Genomic DNA, 12045 nt, shown 5'->3' on the forward strand with positions numbered 1-12045 from the left:
AATTACACTGCAGAATTACAAAATCGATAAAGCCCTACCTTGAGGACTAAAGTGCCCTCAGAAACCTGGGGAAGTAGACAAAAGGCTGAGGAATGTTCTATAGGCCAGACCCAAGCACTTGGCTAGGGATCCAGTAAGGGCAAGAGAGGCCAACGATTAAACATTCAAACTTCAAAGGACAATAGCAACCACTCTATAGACTAGAACATGAAGAAAACAGATTCCAGAATGCTGGCCCCTGGAACAGGAAAGCCATTGAGATCTGCTGAAGTGTAGAAAGGGCCTAGCAACCAGCCAGGTAAAGAATCCAACAAGAGTTTGAAGAGAACAAAGGCTCCATTCCTGCTGACTGGAGCTGGAAGTCAAGCCAAGCTGTGACTACTCCCTCCTAGTCACTAATTACCTTAGATAAAAGGATCTGTATTCTACACAACATGGATTTCTATGGATTTTGATCTGAGGTTATTTTTGTTTTTTGGCTTTGTTTTCATTCAGTTTATGTTTTGCTCAGTGTGCTAGTTCAGGGTTTTCGGCTTTTCTTCTTCCTCTTCCTACTCCTCCTGCTCGCCTCCTCCCTCCCACTCTAAAAGAACCCAAGCATCTAGCTTTTTGCGCCTAGCATTTAAGCCATAGCTAGAGATAAACCACAGAACATGGCAGACTGGTTTTATTTTAGGTCCACATCCTCAAAACCTGAAGAGGCTCTCCCCACCACACACATCTTTCTAAGTTTCTCCCGTGAATTTGCATTGCCACCCAAGGAAATGACTTTGTTCCCTTTTTCCTCTTGAGGCTCTCAGCTCCCCACCCCCACTCTTAGTTTGTGACCTCATCTTTCTTCATTGAGAGAAAACAGAAAGCACCAGAGGGAAGCTTCCCATCTTCCATCAGCAACTCTGCAAACTCCCCTGGCGTTTTTGCACTTGGGTTCTTCTCTGGTCACAGAAGAGGTGGCATTCTTCCACCTGGTATAGACCTGGCCCCGTGCACATCTCTCTGGATGGAAAATCCATCCCTCTCTTTCTCAAGGACTTTACTCTGATGACCATGACTTTCTTTCCTGAATCATCCAACTTTACTTTTCAACCAGGTTATCTGATTGGCAAACCTGTTAGAATCTCTCCATTCAATCCATATTCATTTTCCCTACTATATCTCCATTTTTAGACTGTTTTAGTGACGAACTTCCCTAAAGAAACATTACTCACCCTGGATTCACAGCTGTGCCATTCTTGTTCCCGTTCACTCCCACCCCACCCCTACTTCTGCTCCCATCACTCCACAGAAACTTCTCATCAAGATCACCAATGACCTCCATCAGCTCAGACATGCTGGTCACTTTCTTAAACTCATCTTACTGAGCCTCTTTGTTTCCACTTTCTCCACTTTGCTCCCATGACATCATTCTTGGTTTCTTCTTAGCAAACTCCTTTACAAATTCTCTTCTCTGCCTATAGCCAACATCTTAAGCCACGCTGTTTTCATTCCATTCACTTCCCATCCATGGCATCTCATCCCTTCATAGATGTGCTAAAATTACCTCTCAGCAAAAAACTCATTTGCTTATTATTTGTAGGTTTACTTTTTGTCTCTCCCAAGAAGGAATGCACTCTACCTGCTTTATTCACTCAGATATATCCAAAATACAGCACAGTGCCTATAAGGTCCAGTACTAAGCACAACTTACTGAATGAGCAAAGGAATAAGCTGCAAACGGCTGGTTGATCAATGCTTTCTAACAAAGCAAAATTCTTTTATGAAAAAGGAGAATAACAAAGTATCTAAATTGTTTCACACAATACTTGCTCTTTTCCTAAGTATTAATTAAAAACAAATTTTTCCTATTACTTTTCTAAGCATGCCATTTGCATTAATAAAGAGGGATATAAAGTTTTTTCTCACAGAAAATTATACTTTATACAAGAACATTCTTTTCATTGTGATGATAAAAAGTATTTGCAAAAATTCTTGCTATCTATTTAAAGTATCGTTTTAATTGACAAATTGGTTGATTAGTGCCTTAAATATTAATATGTGCTAATTAAGCTCCTTATTAATACATATAATGTGTAATATTAAATGATGACTATTAATCATTGATACATAAGATATACTGGGCCATTGTCATGCACCTATAATCCCAGTTACTCAGGAGGCTAAAACAGGAGGATCATAAGTTCAAAGTCAGCCTCAGCAACTTAGCAAGACCCTTTCCAAAAATAAAAAAAAATAAAGACAGGGGATGTAGCTAAGTGGTAGAACACCCCTAAATTCAATCCCCAGTACCAAAAAAATAATATAAAAAGCATTGTATGTTAAGTAATTCCTTTATAATTAACATGGATTAACTCATTATTAATATACATAAATACAGATGGCATTAACACATTAATAATTAACACTTTGTGAATAAGTATTGTTGCCTAATTTTAGTAAGTATATGCTATCTCATAAGGTATGTTAATACCTCATATTAGAGCATAAGGTATTAATCAGCCAAATAATTTGACAATCTGAAAGATAATTTAAATAGTAAGAATTCCTACAACAACAAATCTTAGAAAATTGATTCTTCCATTGTTTTTCATTGACAACAGATGCATCATTGCAGATAATTATAAAGATGGGAAAATTTCATGTAAATATTGTGAATTTTTATGTATTTCAAATAAAAATTCCTGCTTGTTGCTAGCTCAGGAATAAGTACAAAGTAACAGATTATAACTAAGCATAATAGCTTTGCAATTAAATCTTTAATTAACCAAGTAACTTTTCAAATTAGAAATTTTGCTGTACCAAACTGTCCTAAAATGCATTAGTAGCAACTTCTAAGAATCACTATAATAGGACTTTGAAGTAATTATCTGAACATGTTTTACAATTTTACATTAAAAGTAGACTACCATGCCATAAATTACAGAAATGCCCTGGTGTTTTCTATTTGAGGTCTGAGATTATGACTTCAGCTACATATGTAGTTTTGATAAAATGTCTTATTTTTTTATTTTCTTTAAAATATAGGCCTGTAAAAAACTACTATGGAGTTTCAAAAAACAAAATTACAAATCATGCACTGCGACTTCCTCTATCACGTCAATCAGTAACCAAGTTATAAGTGCAGAACAATGGAGTTATTATGGAAACATGCTTTTAGACAGTGTACTTTCTGCACCCTTCCTTATAATTTTTTTGATGTTAACCATAATAGGAAGATGCTGACAACATCAAATAATATTTATAAAACTCAGAATACAAACCAGTCAATTAATCAATTGCGACATGTAAAGTACATCAAAATAAAAATCCTAGGACTTGGACAAATAAAAAGGCACTTGATTTTTTAACATTTCTCCTTTCACATCTATAAAATGTACATCGTAACAAATGTTCTGCTAACTTATCTAGTTATTGTAGGAATGAATGTGGGAAGGGATGAATAAGCAGTTCTTTTATCAGTTATAGAGTGCTATGTAAATGGAAGGTATTATTGGCCTTCTGATACATTTTTTCAAACTAGATAATCAGGAAATAGGCAATAAATAATGACAAAAATGATAAACTAAGCAAGTATAAGCTGAGTCTTGCAAATACACGAGCTTTCTATACTACAGAAGAAAACTGAAGGCAGGTGTGATATTACACACCTATAATCCCAACTACTCAGGAGGGTGAGGCTGGAGGATCACAAGTTCGAGGCCAGGCTGGCAATTTAGCAAAACTTTGTCTCAAAATGAAAAATAAAAAAGGGATGGGGATGAAGTTCAGTGGTAGACTACCTCTGGTTTTGATCCCTAACACCACACACACACACACACACACACACACAGAATATCAAAATTACATATATTATGAACACTTGTTTTCTATCTCAAAACATGCTGTTCCCTAAAATACCTAAATTTCCCTGCCAACTCCAAAAGTCAAGAAAATGAGAAGGAAGACTGAGGATGAAGGAGCAACGGATTCACAGCTATAGGGGCCTTGGCCAGCAAAATGAGTGCCATCTGGCTTATCATCTTTGACCCAGTTTTGGCTGAACTCTGATATAGATCACTGAGTCTCTCTAAAGGCATTTGAATTAATTAAAAGAGTAATTATACTGGTAGGTGTGTAGTTTTACAAAACTGCTGATAGTGGAGCATTCAATTTTTGTGTTTATGTTGGTATAAAGGGGGAGGTAAACTCTAGTTTCAAAAAGTGTTATAAGGGTGGATTAAAAACCCAGAGAATAAGAAAACTGAGATTTGCATAACAAGACCCGCAAAAAATATAGTGCATTCCATTTTTACCTTGGGCAGGTAATAGTGTCCAAAGACCAGAACAATACTGTTTTATGTACTGTCTTCTCTACAGGAAAATACCTCCAGTTACTCTGGGTTTCCCCATGTGTTTACCTTTATAATAGTCAAAAGGTAGAAGATGAAGAGTCAGCCAGACCTTAAGCTCATCCTAAATTGGTTTTTGACAAGCGTGGACATTATTTTTCTCCCAAAACTTTTTATTAATGATGCAAAGCTTAGCCTTAATTCTGTCTTCTCTACATTAAGCAAGGCTGGATGTCCCCGGCACGATAAGTTTTGGCCATGTTCTCTGAACCATCTTCAGTTTCCCCAATTTCTGTAAAATATGAGTCTATGAGAAAGAAAAGCAATTTGCTTTCATTTTTCTATACATTCTCACCATTGTTAAGGGAAATATTCCAGGAAACACTAAAAACAATCCTCAAAAAAATGAGGAAAAAAGTGTTCATAAAATTTCTACCTCTAGGTCAAAATTTTACCTATATTGTTAAGGCCCCTGACGTGCTTCAGAATTTTTGAGGAATCCCCAAAGGGCCTTTGATTATGGTAGCTATATCTGTTGATATTTATTATGTTAGAAATTTAAAACAAAAGATAAATTTAAATAAAATCTTCTTTTCACATAAGAATTATCTAAATTGTTAGATTTGTTGTTTTCTCTGTTTGGTGGTAACACCCAGCGTGGACCCAGGGTAACTCTCCTCTCTCATACAGCTTCCAAATGGATACAATCTTTCTCAAAGAAAAATGACAAAAATTACAACTAGCATTTTTTGACATTTTGCTGAATATTTTAAGAATCCTCAAAATACCTAATTATTATACTTCCTATTTTACACTTGAGAAACACACATGGGAATGAGCTAAAGAAATTTGGCTTATGCTCTCACACTTGTAAGTAGTGGGATTTTTGTTAGAAGCTGGAAAATTTAATAGATGGAAGAATCTACCTAGGGACATATACAAAGAAGTGTACAAAATATATAAGGGTTCTAGATTAAATATTATCTATAATCCTGAAAAACTGTAATCACCTAAATATTCAACAAATTATGACCAATCAGTTAAACATATTCACAGACTAAAAACCGCATATGGTGAGAACCTTTTTTAGCTCATATGGATAGACAGCCATCAATTGCATAGTGCCTGACACATACTAGGAACTCAATAATATTTAAAATATGAATGAATCAAAAAAGTACCATTACTCAAAATTATGTTAAACAGAAAATATGAATGAAGGAGAAGCATCATAGAAAATAGCATAGTACAGTGTGATCGCAACTTTGTAAATCTACACTTAAGTGTATATATAGAAAAAGGTATAGAAGCATAGATGTTAATACAGGAATTCTTTGTATCCATGCTGATGCACACTGGGTACTCAATAAATATTCAATGGCTGAACAGATGGATGAGTGACATTTTAAAAGTAGTGACCTCATGGAGCATTATAGGTAACTTTTTCTTTTTTTCTATGTAATTTTTTATATTTAACAAAATGGAAACAGTAAGCATGATTTATCTTTGTAATAAACAATAATATTATAAAGCATTATCACTCTGGGACATACTGTTAGGAATTTGGGGAAAAAGTAGAAGATATAGATGTATCTAATTCCATTTACTGTATTCAAGCAATAAAAAAATAACAGATGTTACAATAAAATGACAAGTCTGATATTATATGGCTGATTATTCTCAAGGTTGAATCTAGAATCTGAGTCACTTGGTTTCTAGACAAGTAGTCTTCCCATTGAACCAAGATGCTTGACATTCCATAATACGGGTGAAGAAGCAACAATACCAACACCGCAGTATCCATCATTAGGCAGTAGTTCCTTGCTATAAGTGAAATGATTCGTTGAATAATTTATGTTATCAGAAAACTCCAAAGTTCTGATAAATATTCCATTTCAATGCAATATAAATTGCCTTTTGAGATTTGTGAACTTCATAAAGGCGTTTCTAAATTTGTGTGTGTTGGAAAGGCACATATGCATTAATTTGGGGAGGAGTCCAGAGTTATTACAAAATTTGTAAAAGGGTCAGTGATCAAAAAGAAAGAAAAAAGTTTGAAAACAAGTAAACCTACAAAATATGCCAGCAAGAGGAGGTAAAAAAAAAATGATTATAAATACAAGAGGAAAAGGAACTAGGACTATTCTGTCTTCCTCTTTTTTTTTTTTCTTTTTAATGTCTGGAACATATCTTGTTAATGTGTAAATAATTCATTTTTTTTTACTTTGTTTTCTAAATAGCAGCACTAGGAAAAACAATGATAAGTTAAAAGTACAGGTCAAATTGCCTGTATGGAATGAACTTTATCAGACGCTAAGAAATCTATTTAATAATTTTCTTTTTCTTTAACTAAATGTGAAATACTTAAAAAGTTACTTATAGTGTTAAAAAGAAGCAGGGTATTGTCCCATCAAATATGCTTGCCCTACAGGAAGTTTGTAAAACTTTTCTGAGCAAATGCAGATTAAACACTTCTCTATTCATTTCACAACTATTGCTTAATTTAAAATTTAACTCTTCCTGAACTCAGGGGAACAAAGCCTGTTTCTCATCCCAACATCCAAGTTGACTGGTGAGGCCTAGGACCTCTGGGATGTAATTCTTAAGACTCATACTGAGCTTCTTTCACTAGATTTCCTGAAAATACCTCTTGGGCCACGATTTCAAATTTATACAATAAACAGAAACAAAACAAAATACAAATCCTTCTTATACCCCAATTATGTTGGAGCTGAGCCCAATCTGATGCCTCTAATACTCTCCATCTGCTTTACCTGAATAAATGCCTAGATCATCAAACAGTATCAAGAGCACTTCCTGTTCTAGTGTCTGTGGTGAAAAAATTATTATTTTTAAGACTAAAATAATTAGAAGTTATAGGAGATAGAAAGGGTGTCTTTTTTCCTCCTTCCTTGAAACAAAATTGCTAAAACAGTATTTCACACTCAACATTTAACTGTGGGACTTGATCCAATCTTTTCAAGTATCTAGTCTTGAGCTGTTTTCCTGCTGTGTCAAATAACTCAAGGGAAAATTCAATCAGCACACGGGTGGGTTTACATTTAATTTTTCAGTATTGTCTGGCGTAACACTGAAACACATCAAATACCCAGGAATGCTTTGCATAAGTATCCAAAACCACTCTTTTTTTTTTTTTTTTTCAAATAAAATTTAAATGAGTCCATGAAGGCGGTTGCTAAGGATCCTCAGGGCTGTCAAAGAGCAAGGCAGAGTGCGGGGACCACGGAGTGGCATCACGTGTACCATAAACGCACACCACCTCGCTGCTGCCTAAAATTGCTAAATTTCCGGGCTCCAACCGAAGGAAACAACTGATCGCTCGACTCCGCAGTGCATTTACACCCAGGAAAGCAAACTTGCCCCGGTGAGAAGGAAACTGAAGTTTCTGATCCGTGTGCATCGTTTCAAAAGCAAAAGGCACGCAGCCTTTGAAAGCAGTGAGGTTCCCCTCCGTCCCGTTCTTCCTTCCTAGTGACTACAGACTAACAGCCAAGGAGAGTGGGAGAGAGAAGTGGAGCAGGGCAAGAGTAAAGGTATTGCTTACAGTTCCCAGAGTTACATGAGAATCTTCAGGCTTTTCTGTGCCTCTATTTTCGGTCAGGATCCCAGTTCAGCCTGAACTTCAGGAAAGTCTTATCCCTGGTAGGCGGGGCCAAACCGTGGGCTGGTCTCCTTGGGGTTCTGCACATGTTTTAAGGTGGAATTAAAGAACAAGAGAGGGAGAGAACACTGCTCATAAAGGCTGATATTTGGAAGGTAAATATTCAGTTATCAGAATCAGATGTTTGCAGTCAGAAAGCATGCTTAAAGGATAGATAAACTAACTTGTCCTAAATTATATAGACTTTGCGTTTCTCTGCGTGTAGAATTGCTTTTTGCCCTTAAGAACACACTACTTCTCTTTCTTCCACACAAGTAAGAACAAAATTGAAAACACAGTAAATAACCTTGCACATTTTTTTTTGCATTCTTTAAAAAGGCCAAGCCTATAACAAACCCTAAACATAAAAATGGATACATTTTTTTTTAAATGAACGATGTAGGACCACTTTAAAAATCACATCTATTCAAATATTTCCTCCCCCAAACTCTGAACACCTGAGTTGATAATTATATTCCTTTGTAAGTTTAAGGTTAAAAGCATTCCAAAGAATATAATGCAAATGTTGAGATTTATAGTTAAAAAAAATTAAGTCATGTTGAATTCCAAATTTGCAATGTAAACTAAAATACTTGATAACGTGAATATGAAGAAAAGCACATTGTTTGAATTCCATAGAAATCCATTCTAGAAGAATTAATTACTCCACTTGAATAAGAACACTCATCATAGCACTGGTCCTGTGTTATACTTGGGTATACAAGAAAAAAAAAATGTATTATTCCATGAGGTTGAAAGTGAAGTCTTTTTCATGTTATAAACCCTCTTTCTACCTGAGGTCCATAACACATTAGGAGCTCCATGAGCTCAATGGATGGTTGTTGAAAGCACTGTCTCTCATGTGAGGTCAAGGACATCCTGAACCTGACACCCAAGGAGCACTCCACTTAGTGCAATTTTCTGCCTCATTACTGAAGAGAAAAATTTTATTTTTATGCTCCTTTCCACATAGGTAAAATTTGTGGAAAGGCAAAAACCAACCAGAGGTAAGAAAGAAATGGACCTTAATTAAATACATGTACTATTAATAGAGTCAGATATCATGATGAAAGCATAGCTCTTGAGAGAGTGTTCATGAGCGATAGGAACTATGTTCTAAGAGTGAAATATCTACCTGTAGTTACCTGTACATCTGCACCAACATTTTAACCTAAAAACTGAAAATGATAATTTTCTTTTTAGATATATTAGATGATTGTTGCTATTTTATTAAGCTTTCTTTCCCTCCACATTTTTTTAAAATAAGTTAAAAAAAAAAAGTGGAACAGAGAAAGCCCTGATGATATGATTGTTACTCCTTATACAGACCTCTGATGGGCAAGGTACTCTGTCTTATCACTATACTCACTATATCACTAACCACTGTATTTATGACAGTAAACATCACTCTTTAGATCTTGTTTAGAATTCTCATCTCACATAAGCACAAAAAATCCAAAGCCCATATTTTTCCAGTATGTCAGATACTCTTATAGCAAGTTTTATTCGATCATCTTTTCAGCTTTGTCCCAGGTCAAATAAATATCTGTTAGACTTTAGTGGTTCCCAAGTTAGGCACCTTCCACTAATTCCCTTCTGGATCAGAAATGGTCACTATCTTGCCCCTTCATCCTCCTCACCATGAATCACTTGTTCACCTTCTGATTTTATCTTCAATTTTTTTTTATATCTGCATTTTTCTTTTCTTTCCATTTTACTGTCAAAATATTAACTTTAATTGTTGCCTCCCTCTTTCTTACAGATACTAACGTATGATCTTTATTCCTGCATCTCTTTTCTGTTCTCAAGATCATCTTAGGCTTCACCAACAGATACACCTTCCAACAAGTCTAATCAGTTCACTGTCATACCCATCATACCCAGTTTTCTCCACTGCCTACTGACTCATACCATCACACTTTTAAAATATTCCTTTTTCATTTGCAAGTGAGGTAGAAGTAAAAATTAAATCAGGATAACTTCAGGTTCTATGCCACATCACAATTTTATATAGTACAAATAGAAAGATTCACCCTGTCAAAATAAATACAGTTTAATATACAGTAGAAATGTTTGGCTACCAACAAATTGGGTTCAAGAATTTTTTACAAAGCCAGGTTTTTCTCATTCATTTTTATCTACTTGTGGCAATAATTTAACAAGTTATTTTCTGCTCTCCAAGATCCCTCTAAATTTGAGAAAAGTGCATGTCTAGTTTTAGTACTTCGGTCAGAGTGGGCGCAAGCCCAATTACTCAGCTCCAAGGCTGACTTGCAGGCACTTTAAAGTTAAAAAGATATTTATGCTCTTGGAATTTAAATGTACTGACGACAGTGAGAAAGTCTGAGCCTGTGACCTTTGGTTGAGGTAATCCTGAGTAGTAAGAACTATTGCTAAATGGATTTCCAGTGTTTCTCAAGTAGCCAAACTCTGATAGATGTCACTAGAGGGTTTTTATAGAACTTTTGGCTGTCTAGGGCTAAGAAGATAACAGCATTTCTATATTTATGTCTGCAAAACTAGTGACTCAGCAGCTTCAGGAACACTTTGCTATTCAATTTTTCAAATACACTGTCAGGTACTGACAGTTTTGGAAAAAAAAATCTTTCTTCCTTCATGCTTTATATACAGGATATTTTTCTCTGGTTAAAAATACAATGCAGGGCTGGGGTTGTGGCTCAGTGACAGAGCACTTGCCTCGCACATGTGAGGCACTAGTTTCAATTCTCAGCACCACATAAAAATAAATGAACAAAATAAAGATGAGTCTATCTATAACTAAAAAATAGTTTAAAAAAAAGAAGTAGAATAACGAACAACAAGAAAATGTAACAGTGGTCCACTTTTTGCTTTGAATATAGCCCTTGCTTCTCTGCTACTGCAATTTATTTATTTAGGTATTAGAGAATGAACTCAGGGGCACTTAACCATTTAGCCACATTCCCAGTGCATTTTTAAATGTTTGAGACAAGTTCTTGCTAAGTTGCTTAGGGCCTCACCAAGTTACTAAGGCTGGTCTCAAACTTAAAATCCTCCCTTGTCAGCCTCCTGAGTTGCTGGGATTACAGACATGTGCCACCATGCAAGTTGTGACTTATTTTAAAAGGCACATGTTTCTTTCTCTTCCTCTCTTTCTCCTCCTCCTTAATCTCTTCCCCTCCCTAATCTCAGAGAAACAGGATTACCTTTCTCCCCAACCTGGGCTGAGTTATAGGTCCTTGAGCACACACCCACCACAAAAACAAGGTAACCCAGACTTTGGAGATGGTACCAGATCTCAAAAATGATTATCTGCTAAATTAACAAGTGAATTACAACTCAGAACAGAGAACACACGGAAGGTATCCTTTGCATCACCTCTTTAAAATTCCCCTGTTCCTTCCGATGAGTGTGTTTCTCCTTTGCTAGCAAAGGAATAAACTTCTTTTTCCTTTTTCTTAAAACTATAACCTTGGGGCTGGGGATGTGGCTCAAGCGGTAGCGCGCTCGCCTGGCATTCGTGCGACCCGGGTTCGATCCTCAGCACCACATACCAACAAAAATGTTGTGTCCTCCGAGAACTAAAAAATAAATATTAAAAATTCTCTCTCTCTCTCTCTCTCCTCTCTCTCACATTCTCTTTAAAAAAAAAAACAAAAAACTATAACCTTGTTGTTGGATTGGCATCAAGTACAAGAACCAAGATTTCAAGAACAACCCTTAATCTTCACCCAAATAAAAAAGTCTCATAACAGGATTTAGTTTCATTAAATTTATGACGTGGCTTTAAATTCCATAGTTGATCCCAAGTTTACTTCTCAACATAAAGTAAACATTGAGATAATTCACAACAACAAAATTCACAAAACTGCTATAAAAAAATATATCCTAATCTTCTTTATTCCAAATTTTCAAAACAATCCAACTGTTTTGTTCATGGAGACAGGACCATTAAGGAAAACAGAATGGCCTAACCAACTTAAATATTTCTTAATTAATATCCTCTTTCGATTGTTGAATGTTCTGGGTCAATTTGACGATGCTGAGGGATGCCCAAATGACTAGTAAAACGCTGTTTCC

General features: G+C 35.7%; 1 protein-coding gene across 1 annotated transcript in view; it reads right to left on the reverse strand.

Annotated features, from left to right (window-relative positions):
* Nucleotides 1-7988, reverse strand: part of PLA2G4A (phospholipase A2 group IVA) — a 128339-nt gene extending 120351 nt beyond the window's left edge. The window contains exon 1 of the mRNA XM_081299770.1: nt 7891-7988. The gene's annotated coding sequence lies outside the window, so the exon portion shown is untranslated. The remainder of the gene's footprint in view (nt 1-7890) is intronic.
* Nucleotides 7989-12045: the final 4057 nt, after the last annotated feature.

Source organism: Spermophilus citellus, assembly GCF_964194105.1.
Source record: "Spermophilus citellus genome assembly, chromosome: 6".
NCBI classification, from domain to species: Eukaryota; Metazoa; Chordata; class Mammalia; order Rodentia; family Sciuridae; genus Spermophilus; species Spermophilus citellus.